This window comes from Hydra vulgaris, chromosome 08 (assembly GCF_038396675.1).
Source record: "Hydra vulgaris chromosome 08, alternate assembly HydraT2T_AEP".
In the NCBI taxonomy this organism is placed as follows: Eukaryota; Metazoa; Cnidaria; class Hydrozoa; order Anthoathecata; family Hydridae; genus Hydra; species Hydra vulgaris.
This window is the reverse complement of record NC_088927.1, coordinates 48728135-48745000: the sequence shown is the minus strand read 5'-3', so window position 1 is coordinate 48745000 and position 16866 is coordinate 48728135. Positions and strand designations below refer to the sequence as shown.

General features: G+C 30.3%; 1 long non-coding RNA gene across 2 annotated transcripts in view; it reads left to right on the top strand.

The window, feature by feature from the left end:
- Positions 1-947, top strand: part of LOC136083923 (uncharacterized) — a 2009-nt gene extending 1062 nt beyond the window's left edge. For both annotated transcript variants that reach the window (XR_010640204.1, XR_010640203.1), the window contains 2 exons: positions 298-445; positions 819-947. This is a non-coding gene — a long non-coding RNA (uncharacterized LOC136083923). The remainder of the gene's footprint in view (positions 1-297; positions 446-818) is intronic.
- The last annotated feature ends 15919 nt before the right edge of the window (positions 948-16866 follow it).

Here is a 16866-nt window from a genome sequence, read left to right as displayed (position 1 = left end):
ATAAAAAACATACTTTATCGTTTTCCTACGTATTATTTAAGCACCTGTGTTTAAAGAAATATCAAATTTAAAAAATTATATAAGTATCAAATACTGGAGAACAAAAAGTGTATTGTGAAGTACAACTATCCCTTAATACGATAAAACTTTAAAATAGATCATTTATGTAATAACGAGTAAGAAAATATTATATATATATAAGAATAGGTAAAAAAAAACGACCACTAGTTGGTTTACCCTATATGGTAAATAATTTTGGCTCAATATTTAATCATGCTTTTAATTTATTTTAATTAGTTTTAGGGTTTCTCAATTTAAAGGAGTGGGAGGAGCAGCCTGACGGAAAACGATTAAAAATATTTTAAGCAATGGTATACAGGCATTATTTAGCACAGATGGATGAAAAGAAAGTTTACAAGCACTGCTCATTATAAATGCATAAAAGGTGAGCATTGAATGCAAGTTTGAAGCTTATGCATCCTATATAAGACTGAAATATTTTTGTTAACTGTAAATAGCAGAACGTGAAACAGTAGTGCATTGCTCATTTACTGCAATTCATTGTTTGCAAATATAATTGCTGTCGTTTTTCATTTTAAATTGAGTTTTTTCATGTTTGACCTTCCAAAACTGATAATAAATATTATAATATAAATTTTTATTGTGAAAGTCTTTTAGTTTATTTTAGTTTAGTTTAGACTTAAAGACTTAAAGCAAAGTTTCTTTACTTTGCTTTTGAATTTAATTGTTTAATTTTGATTTTCTAAAACATGCTCTATGATTGACAGACAATTTTGTGATAAGTATTATTTCTTTAGATACTATTGTTGGTAACAAAATTGATTATGACGCATGCAACATCGATTGGCCATTGGCGATATATTAAAACGAGCCAAAAAAATGTTTTTTCTAGATGTATTTATACTGTCAAAACTGGGATCTACTTTTTTATGCATTATTTAATAATTATCCTAACCAATGGGCACAGGACGTTCTTAACCGTTTAGGTCCATTCGTCCAAGTCCAAAATGATACGTCTTGGGACGTCCTGAAACGCCCAAGTCCAAAGTAGTACGTCCTCGGATTATTATTAATTATTACTAATTATTATATCAGTTAAAAGCGTTTGAGTTGACGTCCAATATTATACGGAGAATAATACTATTTTGATGGTTGTCATTGTTGCGCACTCGGTGTAGAATGTTTAACGGGGGCGTGGTAAAATAGCTGTAAAACTTTAAATTTCCTTATTATTATGTATTTTTAATTTTTATTATTTTTAAAAATTATAAGTTCAATGAAATAGTTTATTTTAAATATAAAATTATAGTTTTTAATTATATTCTTAATAAAAAATATTTTTCAAGCCCCTTACAGTTTAAAAAAAGTAAAGGTCGCCGAATAGCAAGTTCAAATCATCAGTTGGTTTTTTTTAAAAAAGCTTTTGTTATTTAAAATGCAAAACAAACTTCTTTCTTCAAAAACGTTGTGTTTTAGAAAAATCGAAAAAAGTTAAAGTGAAAAAAAAAAAACTTCTCGGTACTAGGAATCGGACCCGGACTGCCCGCCCATTAGCATTGCGTGGTAACCACTTGGCTACGCAGGCATATAGACTGAAATAATTTTAAAATTATATAACATATTAAAGACCTTATTAACGTAAATATATGCTACAGATCAAATCTTAAGGAGGTGTTACCGCAATACAATTTTCAAGTGAAAGTAAAACTAAAAAACTTGATTTTGATTTGTAAAATTTAAAAAACTTGATTTTGATTTGAAAGAAAACTAAAAAACTTGATTTGATTTTAATATGTTTTTAACATTACATAATTTGAAGTTTGCGTAAGTTAGATATTTGCATACACTTTTAATGACTTTTCTTTAAAAAAAAAGTGCTGCTACTCTTTTTGTCGCTATTACCTCGGTTGCAATGGCTGCCAAGAGTATCGTGTCAAACACACTCGAATGAGCTTTAATAAGTTCCTTATTAATATATGTTATGATTAACAATAATAAACGGCATAAATCAAAGCTAAAAAGTATATTTAACTAGTTTTTCAATTATCTGGCCTGGAAAACCTAATATAATGTTTTCATTTTACAATAAAACTTTGATCCATTTATTTTGTTTTTTCTCATGAGAAGTAAACATTTAATGATCACTTTAAATAAAACATGAAAAAAATAGCTTTCGCGTTGTTTTTTGGTTCTAGCAAGCAAAAAAAAGTCTTCAGAGAGGAGTTACTCTTTGGACCAACTGTCTGAAGCTGTTGTAATTGCAAAGTGAACCGAAAAAATCAGAGAAACCGCTGTAAAGTTTGCAATTCCTTATTCAATTTTGCGAAATAATGTTTTTGGTATCATCAAGACTGATAAACCTTGTCCTGAAACAATTTTAACCACCAAAGAAGAACTGAAAATTGAAAACACAATAATCTACCTTTCAAAAACTGGATTTTCTGTCACTGAGACAAAATTGGCTATAATTGTTTCTAATTATGTTGCTAAAATCAGACATCAAAGACACATTCCCGAAACATTTCCCTCAAAAAATTGGACTTCAAGGTATTTAGCATGACATCCAATCATTATATATATATATATATATATATATATATATATATATATATATATATATATATATATATATATATATATATATATATATATATATATATATATTCTAATATCTAAACGACTGTGTAATATTTGTCGTAAGCTATTCGGTTTTCTGATTTATGTTTTCTTAATTTATGATTTGTTGTTATTGTTTGTCTAGTGTTTTTCTTTGTGCTTTATTTTTGGTCTTTATATATTTTTTAAAAGGTTTTTACCCTTTATTTACTTTTTTTCATGCTTTTTATGTGTAATTTTTTAGTAATAATTTTTAAAGTGTTATTTCTTTTCTCTCTAAATATTGTAGTTATTATTATATTATCATTAACTTGGTGTAATTCTTTTGATCTAATTATACGTTTTCTTTTTTTATTGAATCGATGCTTTCTTCGATTTTCGATTTTCTTTCCTTCTTTTACTTTTATTGTTATTATTGTTCTTTTTTTTTTTTGTGTTTATTATTATTAATTATATATATATAAAGATCTGCATTTTTTGGTGTTTACATAACATTAGTTGAATTATTATTTGTAAATACCCATGAAAATATTTTTTTAAGAATATATATGATTAATGTATTGATAATAGTGACACTGATTTTAACTCGGAAACGGACAACGCCGCAACGGCAAATTCGTCAATAGCGCTCGCTCATGATACACCTAAAAATAAAAAAGCGAAGGGATTGAGTCGATTTCAATCAAAGTGGGAGTCTATGACTTTGTTCTAAAAGATCAGAAAGTATTTTATGATATGAAGCAAGAAAAGAAGCTTAAACTAACATATGCTTTTAAAATAAAGTGGTTCTATTTAATTACTGAGTTTTAATAAACCTATTGCTCAATAATTGCAATTATTAATGCTTACAACTTCGCAGCACATGCCTAGAATAAATCTTTTTTAAATGTTTTAATAAAAATCATTTCAGTGAATTTTTTTTTTTTTTTTTTGTCCAGTGAAACTTGTTTTTTTATTTTATTGTCGGTTACAAGCATGATCCCGAGAAGACTTAAGTTGCTTTAATGTTTGTGGCTCGATAAACTTCCGTCTGTATTATACTTCCATGGTTAAACAGGCTAGTTAGTGGGGGCTCTAAGCATAAAAATAGTTCAAATTGTGATACCAGCATAAAACTTGACAAATTGTTGTTTATAACTATACAAATTGATATAGAAAAGGACTTCACTTGTCAATGCCTTAGGTTTTGAGTTATGGAGTTTTCTATTTTTAGTGAAATGGGCTTAAAGAATTTTATTTTATATAGAGGGGATATTAAGTATTAATAATTCAAATTGTGATACCAGCTTGAAAATTTCAGGAAATTGTCTAAAAACTAAAAGAATTCAAAAAAGTAAAGAGGCCTCGTTCTAAAAATATTTTTTTGGTCCTGGGGCGACCCCCAAGTTTGAACCTCTTTATTTTATATAGTGAGGACTAATAAGTTCAAAATGTTATACCGGTTAAAACTTTCAGGAAATTCTCTATGATTTAAAAAATTAAAAAAAAAAAGAGACTGTTTTAAAAATATTTGTTTGGTCCTGGGGCGACTCCCAAGTCAAAACCCCTTTATTTTATATAGTCAGGGCAATAAGTTTAAATAGTTCAAATTGTGTTCAAATTGTGTTCACGGTTGAAACTTTCTGGAATTTGTCTAACGACTAAAAAAATTTAACAAAAAAAAAAAGAGACACCGTTGTAAGAAAATTTCTTTGATCCTAGGGGGACCCCCGAGCTGACTGTAAAAAAATATATAATCTTCAAAACTGACTATATAAGGTTGAATTAAACAACATAATTTAAAAAAGAATTAACTTCAAGTAAACAAATATATCATATTATATAGAAGAATAAGGCTAAAGATATAAAACGAAATTAAAAGGGTGGATAACAGACTCATTCTATGGATGAATACTAATTGGATTTGAATAAAACTTGTTTTTAGAGGTTAGCTCAAATTTCTTCTAAACACTGACCAGAACACTCGCATAACTCCGTGCAGCTTAATCCTGAACGTTTGCATTTGCATTGTGTTCCGCAACTTTTCTTGCATCTACATTTTATCAACTCAACGCATGATTTTGATGCCTCTGGTAGAGTCATCCATAAAGGTGTCATTGCGTTATTTATTTTCTTCCAACCCCATTTACTAACGTCCGGTAAAATCTGTTATCTCACCAAGGATTGTCCCCATGTTGTACTAAATAAATGTTTAAACATAAAAGTTTTCTACTGGAATTTATTTTATAAGTCCATTCAACTATTAAAAAAAATACCTTCCTTGAAATACAGCTCTTTTCAAATGCTGAAAAAGTGCATCTTTTGTTGATGGTAACCCCTCGCTCTGCGGTGATTTTTTAGTAAAAAGCATTCTTCGGCATATGGCGAGGTTATTAGTGGAGCTTGTCTTATCATAAAGTAAAATAACGTAGCGCTCAAACTGCAGAAATACATCAGTTGAAATAACGTATTTGGAGAAGCTAAATAATAAAAAGAAAAGAGCAGTCTACAAAAACACAATTTAAAATTTAAGCAGCTTGCAAATCTAAAATTATTGCCTTTTTATAACTATATAAACATAAGTTACCTGCAAAATGCTCTTATAATTTCTTCGTCTCCATTGTTCCAGATATTCCAAGCTAGTTTTTTACCCCGCACTGCAAAGGAAGACACAGTATCACAGCCAGTGAATGCAAACCACAATGAAACAGCTTGTGCTTTTTCAATTAACTTTTGAGCATAATAATGTATGGGAAGCCAACGTTTCAGTTTTCCAACTCCAAACTCTATCCAAAGTTGCTTGATACCCGTTAATTATTTAAAAATGGAAATTGAGATTGCAACAATATCTGTGTAAACTGTCTGAATACAAACAACTTGGTGCCCACTGTCAACAACGTTTTTAACGTGTAGCAAAATCCAAGTGCCAGCTTCCTCGTGGTTACAAGGCGAAATTGATTTTTCGTTAAAATATTTGGAATTAGATAAAACAGTTTCATCAAACGTTGTTACTAAAAGTAAGTCTAATGTCGGTACTTGTACAAAGTTTGTTGCAAGCATTTTAAACAACTCATTTTTATTTTCATCCAATCGTAAGAACTGTGACCAATTTTTCCAAATATGAGATGAATTAGAAACACACACTCTAACTCCATTACCACGACTATCCCTGGTCTGGGTTTTTAAACTACATTCAAAATAACGGTCAAAAACAACATCAATCCTTTGTATTTCTTTATTTTTTGCTGATGAGATATTGATTATTTTGTCTCGAAAATCAATTTCTGAATACTCCGTGAATGTCTTCGAATTTACCGGGTGAAATATATAAACGATTGCTCCTCCATCTAAGACTTTTGCAGTGATACCGCCAGGAGTAGTCAAAGAAAGTGCCGAATGTTCTTCAAGGCATTTAAGATAATCCGATTTATTAGTTTTTCGGAGTATTCAGTATGTCGTATTCAGATATTGCTCGTGGATAAGCATGACTTTCATGTCAAAAAAAATCATATAAATCTCCATCTCTATGTTAAGATGGAACATAAAGTGATGCGAACATTTTACATTCTTCTTTGAGCATTACTGTTTTTAACCTTCCTTTTTGAGTGGCAAGGATTTTTTTATTATTATATTATCATTAACTCTAAACAAGCGTAAGTTATTTTTGGGGATTGTTTTATATATCAAATCCCTTCTAATTGTTAAACAATTCTAAATAAAACATCTGGATGACTCAATACCCATTTGCTTAGCTTTTCTTACGGATGCTCTAGCTTCTGTATCAAGTAATGTCTTTGTTGATAAAGTCATAAGAATTTCTTCTTCTACTAAAAAAGGATTTCTGAAATCTTTTATAACTTAAATAAACTCTGATACATGTTCATTATATTTTTTTTTAAAGGCAGGTGTATCTTCGTGATGATTTTTCTCATTGTCATTTTTTTCTTCTCCAAATCTTTCTAGAAGCTCAGCAAGTAGTAGTTCACACACCATCCACTTCATCAACGCACTTGGGTTATTTAAAATGCCGATTGAGCCACCATTTCCCTTTATGATCTTAATGTTTTGTTCATGAGCTAGATCTGTAGCCATAGACGAAAAAAGGCGTTTTGTCTTTTGAATCGCGAAAAAACCTTTGCAGACCTCGGTGTAAACCTCAGGGTGTCTATGAGGTAGCATCTTCATGTTAGAAAGAAAAATTGGAAGCCATCTAGAGTAGTGCGTCATCCAAAGCAAACATCCAAGGAATAACTTGTTCTAATGCACTGACAAACATATTGAAATTTCCCATTCTGAAACTCTTAACAAGCAACAAGACTATTGCTTGGAACTCAATAGCAGTAAACCAGTTGTTAAATTGGGTGTATGCTGTTCTTTATTGTTAAATCCGCAGTTCAAAGGAAATTATAGATAATTTTTTGAATGCTTCAGTCAATAGTGAGTATAAACCAGCTAATGAAACTTGAGCTGCATACCTGGAGCATTTTACTTTTCAACCAGTTAGCATAGATTCAGCTCAACCCGAAGTTGTTATACCGGCTTTAGCTATGGCATCACACCAACCACTGCCTTCTAATCAATCTCCAACCAAAGATGATGAGGCCATTTCTATGTGTAACCTGCCCATCATTATTAATAATTTATCTTCAACATATAGTTCCGGGTAGTGCCACTAAACTTGTTTACCTAATGCATACATTGTTTGGTCAGCGGTTATTATTGGGACTTGATCTGGGTTGATTTTTGCTAAAACTTTTTTAAATATGTTAAAGTTTGTCTAACCATAGATGTCGAGTTGATAGATTCATTAACAAGTGGCAATAAAACAGAAGTATGTTTTATTTTCTGGTTATCTTTTACTGTCTTCGAATGAAAAGCTGCCCAAGATATTTTCGCTGTTTCTTCCCCTTTTGATTTTTTCTGTAAAACTTTTAATATAGCTTTTTTAAACAATTGTAAAATATGAGTTGAGAAATAGTAGATGTAACTTTACTATGTGCTGAATTAATGTTAACATCTTTTACCTCTTTTCCATATAACACCATTCTAACAAAGCTTTTTAATGTGTTTAGAATTAGTTTACTATCTAAACCATTCAAAAATATTGGAACATTATTAGTATTTAGGACTTTAAAAATTTGGTTTCGCAAAATAGTTGCTGCTTTTACCAAACATAAACCCTCTTCCTCGTTTGTTAAATAACAAGCATCAGAAATAGCAGTATATAATAGGGTATATGTTGAGGTTTTGCAACTTTAAATTGTGGAAAACAGCCACTATAAATTATGTAATAGACCCACTATAACCCATATTATTGAAAATGAGAAAAATCATCCAATGAGAAGTGTTTAGTTTACTAATAAGCATCCTGCATCATAAAAAAATTTCTCTTTAATTTTTAAATAATGGTAGTATTAACATAAATAACTTAATTAAATAACGTTTATTAATACATTAAATTTTATTTTTTCAATAGACATTAAATTTTATATATCAAATTAAATTCTATAGAATTTAATTTGATACTTATTTTTATATAAAACCATTTTTTAAATAAAATTAAATTTTGCTAATAGAACTGAATTTTATAAAATTTTAATAATAATATTCTACCTCATAAGCCATATAAACCTCTGCAAACATGAAATCATTTCATTTATACCACCATTGTGAAAATGGAGTGCTGGGTGTGTAGTTTTATCTTTGAGAATAAAAACAACATATGACCATGCTAATCTAGGATCAGACCTTCGCATTGAATGAATATCTTTGACATCAAACTGTATTTGATTCAAACTAACTTGTGGTTTTACACCTAATTCTGAAGCATGAAAAAAAAATGTATTAGAATAGTTAAAAAGCTCAATTTCTAAAAATTAACAGATTGAAAATCAATCACCATTAGATTGCTGTTTATTTCACACAAAAGTTAAAACTTTTTTCCCTGAAAGGTTTGCCTTGAATGTCAGCAACTCTTCTCTACCTTTTTTAAATACTCCTAATCCTGGTACTAGGTTTAAAATTTTTTCTTTTAGTCTTGTTTTGTTTCCACATTTTGAATTTATATCATAACTCTTTAAATGATTGCAAAATACTTGGTAAAGTCTTGAAAGTTGAAACAGAGGAATAGTTGATCATCTTCATAGCACTGATAGATATATTCCTAGGACAATCCTGGAAACAATGTTGTTTTCAACGAATTTTGTAACGAAACTTTCTGTAACGAATGCAAGCAGTTATATAACTGGCTAAGACACGCTTTATGATAATGAGCCTCAGTAGTTACCAGATCACCTTCACTCAGCTTTGCAAGTAACTTAGCATCTGATAGAAGTTCAGCACAACTGCAAACCTTTTTATCTAGTTCAAGTGTCATCACTTGACTTTTTTGTTATCCACCTTCTCACACAAGAAACAATTCTTGATAGTTGTTGGCCTGAAATTTTGACCTTGTACCATGGCTAGGGATTGGTAGTTCTTCTGTCGTGTGTAATGTCTTTCTTTGTTTAGATGCTCTCTAGTAGTGATAGTTATCAAAATTTGTATAACATTTTTTGTAATGTTACTGCATTGTTGTTGCAAAGCTGTTGCAGCAAATCTTTGCATTGCAGTCTTGAAGTTAAATCAGCTGACAAACTACCTGTATAAAATAAATCTCAATTTTCAGCAAAATATTACTCACTAGTTTCTTTTAATAATATAAAAAAGAGATGGGGCATTAAAAAAAGGCTAAATTTTGCAAAAGAGTAACAAAACGAAAGTCTGGTTCAATACTTGGGAAAATATGAAAGCAAAACATGATTATACCTAAGATCAACCTCTCTCAAAAACAAATGTCAAAAAAGATGTATTTATTTTATAGCAATATGTAAAATATATTGCTATTAAATAAATATATTGCAATCAAATAAATATATTGCTATAAAATAAATATATTGCAATAAAATAAATATATTGCTATAAAATAAATATATTGCAATAAAATAAATATATTGCTATAAAATAAATATATTGCAATAAAATAAATATATTGCTATAAAATAAATATATTGCTATAAAATAAATATATTGCTATAAAATAAATATATTGCTATAAAATAAATATATTGCTATAAAATCAAACCCATTTCTTTGAACTTCTCTAGATTACTAAGTAATGTCTTATATCCAGTGTCTCTTGGTAGCTTTTTGGATTTAGAAGGATTAGCAATGTCGCAATTATTTGATGATAGCTCTTGATGTATGAAGCATTTATCCTACTCAATGGCATTATTTGTTGTTGTTGGTAATTCATAACCAGTTGCAGCATTTACAAACTTAAAACTCTTCTGAGACATTTATTATTAAATTTTAAGGGTTAATTTTGTTATATTGATTTTTATAGGTCTCACTTATTTTGAATAAATATAGTAAAATAACAGTAAAAGACATCTAAAAGTAGCAAGCTTTGTATAGATTTATTGTAGTCAATAAATGCTAGTAAATAGTTTGAAATTTTAAAACTTTAAAAACAAAAATATCAATCTCTTCGGAAAACTATAATTGTTACGGAAATACCAAAAAACCTAATGCATGAGGCTTATGCTCATGAAAGTTACTCATTTTGAAAGATACATTCAATTATGAGCAAAAAACAACTAAAAAAAAACATTTTTTGTTTACTTACACTGTTTGCACTAACCTAAACAAACTATTAAATTCTATTTGTTATAAAACCTTTACAGTATGACCACGCGCATAATTTCTATCTATATTTTAAGCCGATTATACGTTATGAAGTTTTTTAAGTCCATTTCTAAAAAAAAATCTCTAAAACTCAAAACCTAAGACATTTACAATTGGGGTACTTTTCTAAATCAATTTGTATAGTTATTAACGACAGTTTCGCCAAGTTTCATGCTGGTATTACATCTTGAACTATTTTGCCGGATATTTATGCTTAGGTCCCCTGTTGCGTTAAAAAAGTTAATAGTTAAAAAAGTTTACAAGCTGTTCTGCGCCTGCGTTACGCGTGCGCAGTATTGAATAAAAGTTTCCGTAAGAGAGTGAAATTCGCCGTTAAAAAAGTTTCATCGTCTCATTAGGGTATGTAAAACATTAATAATAAGTTCATATGTTATATAAAAATGGCTGTCCACATTTAATCAGTTGATGATGTGAAACAGTATTTCTCTGATGGAATAATTAAGTCCATTTTCAGTTGAAAGAACTAGTAGTTTCTTAGATGATTTGATATAGTACAATTTACCATCTATATATATATATATATATATATATATATATATATATATATATATATATATATATATATATATATATATATAGATGGTAAATTGTACTATATATATATATTAGGGATATGACTTTTTTGCAACCTACTAGGCCTGTATCGTAATTCAATGAACTTTTATGTAAAAAGAACGAATAGATGTTTCATTTTGACATATTTTGAAAAAAGGTCACCCCAAAACCAAAAAATCGAATTTTCAATAGGTACACTTTTGTACAGTAAATGAATATTAAAGGCTGAAGATGTTGTAAGAGTCATACTCCTGTTGTTATTTTATTTATTTATGCAACATATACTGTGATATAACAAAAAACATTATGTGATATATAATTATACAAGTATTACAAAATTAACAGTATCAAAGCGTCTAGTACAACAATATACATAACTGTCTGTGTCTATAGGCCTACTGTGTTTAGTACATGGGTCACATGATGCTCACGTCTCATAAAGAGTCTAGCGCTTATTACTTAGAATGAATCGAAGTTGCAGTTTGTCTTTCTTTCTGCAGGAAGCATACAGGTCTTGCATCACCTTGATTGCACGTTCAGCTATCTGATTACTTCGTGGTATGTCGATGACGGATGGCTCTTTCTTCCAGTGATTTTTGAATGACTGCAATGCCTTTTTGTAAGGCTTCAATACATCAGATAAATTCTTGAAGTCATTGTCATTGTACTTTTGACTACTAAACCAATGTTCTGCCCACTCATATGAAATGAACCTGCAAACCTTCTCCAAATTCTTTCTCGCTTCAGGCATAAGAATGAACGCCAGAATGGCGAGAATGGCTCTTGAGTTCCATCTGGCATTGCTCATATTAGGAATGTTCTGAAAGTGAATCAGAGGGAAGTTTCTTTGTTCTTCATAGAACCTAAACACTCTTGTTAAATGGTACAAAAACTTCATATCGTCTCTCCACCCTGATTTATCAAGAATTTCTACAGTTCCATTCACAAACTTATCCTTCAGTTCATCATACTTATTCAACAGTTCAGACACAAATGGGTATTCAATGTTTGGAGATTTGGTATCACCCCCAAGTTCTTCGTCCATCACCAGACGGAGAATCCTGTCTAGTACGTGATGCTGACAACCGATAAATTGTGGTATTGTGACACCCTTTAATTTAAACATACGTTGCAACTTCACAACAACTCCATTTCTCTTCCCAGTATTGACGTTTGTTGTATCAGTAATGATCATCTTAATTGAATTCCACAAATTGTATTCATCAATAAGTTTGGCAATTTTTCCAGCAACAGTTTCAGCTTTGCCATCTTTTAAACGCAGTGCATCAAGTTTCACGTCAGTTCTTTCATTCTGAAGTACAACTACCTGATATTCCTTATCATCTATTCGTTTGCCGTCAAAGTGTAAGGACCACTGTTCCATTTTAAGTTGTTGTATCATTTCTTTTTTTAATTTACCTGCCTCTTTGAATATGGACTTGTAAATTGCTGATTGACTTGGAGTTGGAATATCAATACCTTGTTGTGATAATACATTGCATATTTTAGCAGCTTTCTTTGTGGAAACTCCACTTGATGTAACCATACTTACAGCAAATTTACTTTTGTAGTGCTTTCTAGTTTTTTTCTGAGTGTCCTCATCATCGTCTTTATCACCGTCGTCGTCTTCATCATCTTCACTCTTACTTTTGCAGTTTTCAGATTCAGTACCACTGTCTGTGGTAGACAGGACTTGTGATGTGGAAGGTATTGCTGTTCCAGACTGGACTTTCCTTCTCTTGGAAGGGTGAATGGTTTCTTTACTTGCCACTTGTCCTGTTGAGTACCCCACCTGTCTTTTACTTTCTTTTTGTAGGTGGTATAGACGTTTATCTTCCGAGGATAACCACTGGCCATTCACTTTCGTGATGTCAAATAATGCATTGAGAACATCATATTTTCCACGCTTGACACATTCATCATAGACCTTCAGCACCTTCATAAGCTTTGCTCTTATCACTTGATCAGACACACGTGGAAAATTCAGTTTATTGTCCCACAATTTTGTAATTTCCTTAGAAATTTGGTCTATTCGTTCTTTTCTTCCTTTAACATATGCTCCGAGAAACTGGTATCTTCCTACGATCTGCAATTGAAGTGGTATTCTGGATTTTTCATCGAGTGAATGTTCTTCTACAGCCACGCTTCCTTTTCTTCTGTGTGACTCTTGAAATCTCACCAAATTTTTAGTCCAAGTCTTCTTGTTCTTTGTTACTGTGGTATGACTTTTCTTGTGAGACATCATATAATATTGTTACGACTTTACGGATAGCTGAGCGTAAATATCCGTTTAATAAAGTCGTTTAATTAATAAAATACTTTAACTGTATAGTAATCCAATTATAGTTCGATAATCCAGTCAATGTTGATAACAGTTCGATAATCCAGTCCGTATCCTAACGATAATGCTGCAACTACTTATACTTCGTACACTTACAGCGTCTTTAGTTCGCTACAGTAGTTCCTTATTAGCTCAGTTACACGCAGAGTACTTCATAGAACTATTCACATTATCAACACTGAGCTCTGACAGCAGCTCGCTTATATAATTATTTAGAGCTTCCAGAATGTTCTACTAAGTTCTATAATCTTCTACAGTCTGTTACAGTCGTCTATATCACCGTGGTAACACAATGACGTCATCACATAACAATTCCAAGTATTTGCCGGCACACGGCCGTTTCGTTGCCATGGTAACGTGTGGCGTTATATTTATAAATTCATAACAAAATAATGAAATAAATAGAATTAAGCTGAGAATTAAGCTTAAGATTAAAACATCGGTCAAAAATGAATGTATAAAAATGGTAAATCAAATTTTTATTTTGGGGGTGACCTTTTTTTGTTGCAGAAAGCTATTTGGGCCTTTTTTCATGATTTTAGGTAAAAGTTCATCGATTTATGATACAGGAAACATTTTATTTGAAAAAAAATTAAAAAGTCATATCCCTAATATATATATATATATATATATATATATATATATATATATATATATATATATATATATATATAGATGGTAAATTGTACTATATCAAATCATCTAAGAAACTACTAGTTCTTTCAACTGATCATGAAAAAATGATGGCTTGAAGAGATGTCCATGATTCTGATCACGGGACACATGTTGGTCTCAACAATACTAGAGCTAAACTAAAAAGTTTCTTTTACTGGCTTGGTTTGTTTTTCTTTACTTAAATATAAATTAAAAAAACTAAAAACTACTGAAGTTTATTAAATAAATTTAATCATTTTTTGTCATTCAATCATGATACTTTTATATAGTAAATTACTTTGTTTCTTATTTTTTTAGGTATGGTTAGCGATACTATCAAATGGATAAAGGAATGTGAAAAATGCCAACGAATGGAAAAAATTAAAACGGTTGCTCCTGAATTAAAACCTATAAGGGTGAATTGATCTGATTGGGCCACTGCCTATTGCGTCACAAGGTCAAAAAATATATTTTAACAGTAACAGACCTCTGGAGTAAATATGTTGAAGCTTTCCCTATTCCTGAAAAGTCTGCTTTATATGTATCAAAGTGCCTCACCACCTTATTTTATAGATTCGGTCCTCCTAAAAAAATACTTTCGGATCAAGGCAGGGAGTTTGTAAATGGTGTAAATGAGGCTTTGTTTTCTTCATTTAATGTCAAACACCTTATAACATCTGCTTACCACCCCAAACGAATGGGGAAGATGAACAAACTAATCAGACTGTTAAGAGAGCCCTTTCAAAGTTATGTAATGAAGCTCAGAATAACTGGAATGAGTTGTTAGAACCGGTATTGTTTGGTCTTCGCACATGTGTGCAAAAATCAACTAAGTTTACACCATTTTTTCTAATGTTTGGCAGAGAACCACAATTGTTTTCAGCTTTAGCAATGAATCTAACTAATTCTGGCTGTTGATGATAATATTGAAATAAATTCAACTGAAGATCAAATTCAAGAAAGAATTAATTCACAAAATAAAGTCAACGTTGTGGTAAATTCGAATATTTTAAATGCTCAAACAAAAATGCAAAAATATTATGCTTCTAAACAGATAAAAGGGTGTAAGTCATTTTCATTTAAAATAGGTGACAAAGTTTTATTAAAAAATTGTAGAAAAACTAGTCGTAAAGGGGGCCGAATGGAGCATGATTGGCTTAGACCTGCTACAATCACAAGCTTTAAACAAAATGGTGCTGTTGTTACTCGTAATCGAAAAGTTTGGAGGAAAGCTATTTTTTTATTGAACATGAAGCCATATCTAGAAAAAAATTGGAATGTATCATCAGCAATAATATTAAAAGAACACAATTATTGTCTTACAATGAATATTAAAATGGCTAGAAATAAAAAGAATACAATAAAATCTAGAAAATCAAACAAGAGACATATACTAGACTCAAAATGCTATGTTAAAGATAAAAATATTAAATTGACTGAAATTGAAAACTCTTTATCGAAAAATGTATACCCTGCAATTTCTGTTAACAATAAATTTTTTTTAAACTTATCAACAGAGTCTGTTAAATTAAGCCTCGACATTTTAAAAAATCCATGTGGTTGATTAAATGATACTTTAATAGATATTGCACAAAGTTTCCTTTCATTTCAGTTCCTCAAATTGCTGGATTTCAAAGTTCGTGTATTTTTGATAAAAATAATTCAGGTGGTTACATTCCTACTGGAAAATTTAATCAAATACTAAATATTAGAAACTCACATTGGATACTAATAAGTAATGTGTCATCTGATACATGTTTAAACTCAGTTCAATATTATGATTCTCTCTATACCAGTTGAAATGAAGATGTTCCATTACTTGTGCATCGTGTTGCTCATTCATTATTGATTTATGAAGATGTTGACTCAATAAGTTTTGAAGTTATGAATTGCCAAACCCAAGATAATGGAAATGATTGTGGTCTTTATACTGTTGCAAATGCTACAGCTCTATGTAATGGAATTGATCCAAGTGTAATTGTCTGGGAAAAAAATAGTATGAGAAAATATTTTCTAACATGTATTGAGAAAGGCAAACTTGAAATGTTTCCTTATATAACCATACTAAACGGGTTTAAAAGATGCTCTTCATCCTTTCTTTGTTATGAGACTTGTCACTGTGCTATGGCATAAGTTATAGCTTATATTATTTATATATATTTTCTAATGTGTTGATGTATTTGTAGTTTTATGTAATGCAATAATAGCTTGTCAGGCCAGGCCATTTTTTCTTAAGGTAGCATTAGGGCTGTCCAGAAATTATTACACAACCCAGAACATAGCCTAGTGAAGTTTTTCCCATTATACTATCAATGCTTTATTGAAAAACATTTTTTACAGATTTATTTAAAGTCTTCTAGGGGTTGCTCAAAGCTCTTGAACATTTTAAGTAAATTTTAACAGAAAATGTACAAAAACGCTATGTTATTTTTAGTATAACTGTCGAAAAATGTTGAAATTGATCAATTTAAGTTATTGATTAATTAAGTTATGGATGCCAATTGATAAGTTGATGATTATTTAAGTTATTGTGAGTATTTTTTTTTTAATTTTACACAATTTTGACCCAATTTTGACCCAAATTTGACCCAAATTTGACCCAAATCAAACAAATTGTATGTCATTTTCTAAAACACATAGGAAATAATGTTTTTGTTATAATAGTTATTTATTTTACCTGCATGCTATGATTGGGTACATACAATTTTGCATTTTTGTTTAAAAAAAATAGAAAATGTTGACTAGGAGTGGAAAAGAATTAAAAGTGACAAACCCAATTATACCGTCTTCGCCATTACCTTCGAGTGTTCCCGCAACTCCGTCATCTTCAAAACCTACCACTAGAACTAGTACAAACTTTTGGTTGATTGGTCAGCCATGTTCATCAATTACAGGAGCAAAGTTACCTACACGCAGACAGATGATGAAGTATGTTTTATATCTGAGACATGATC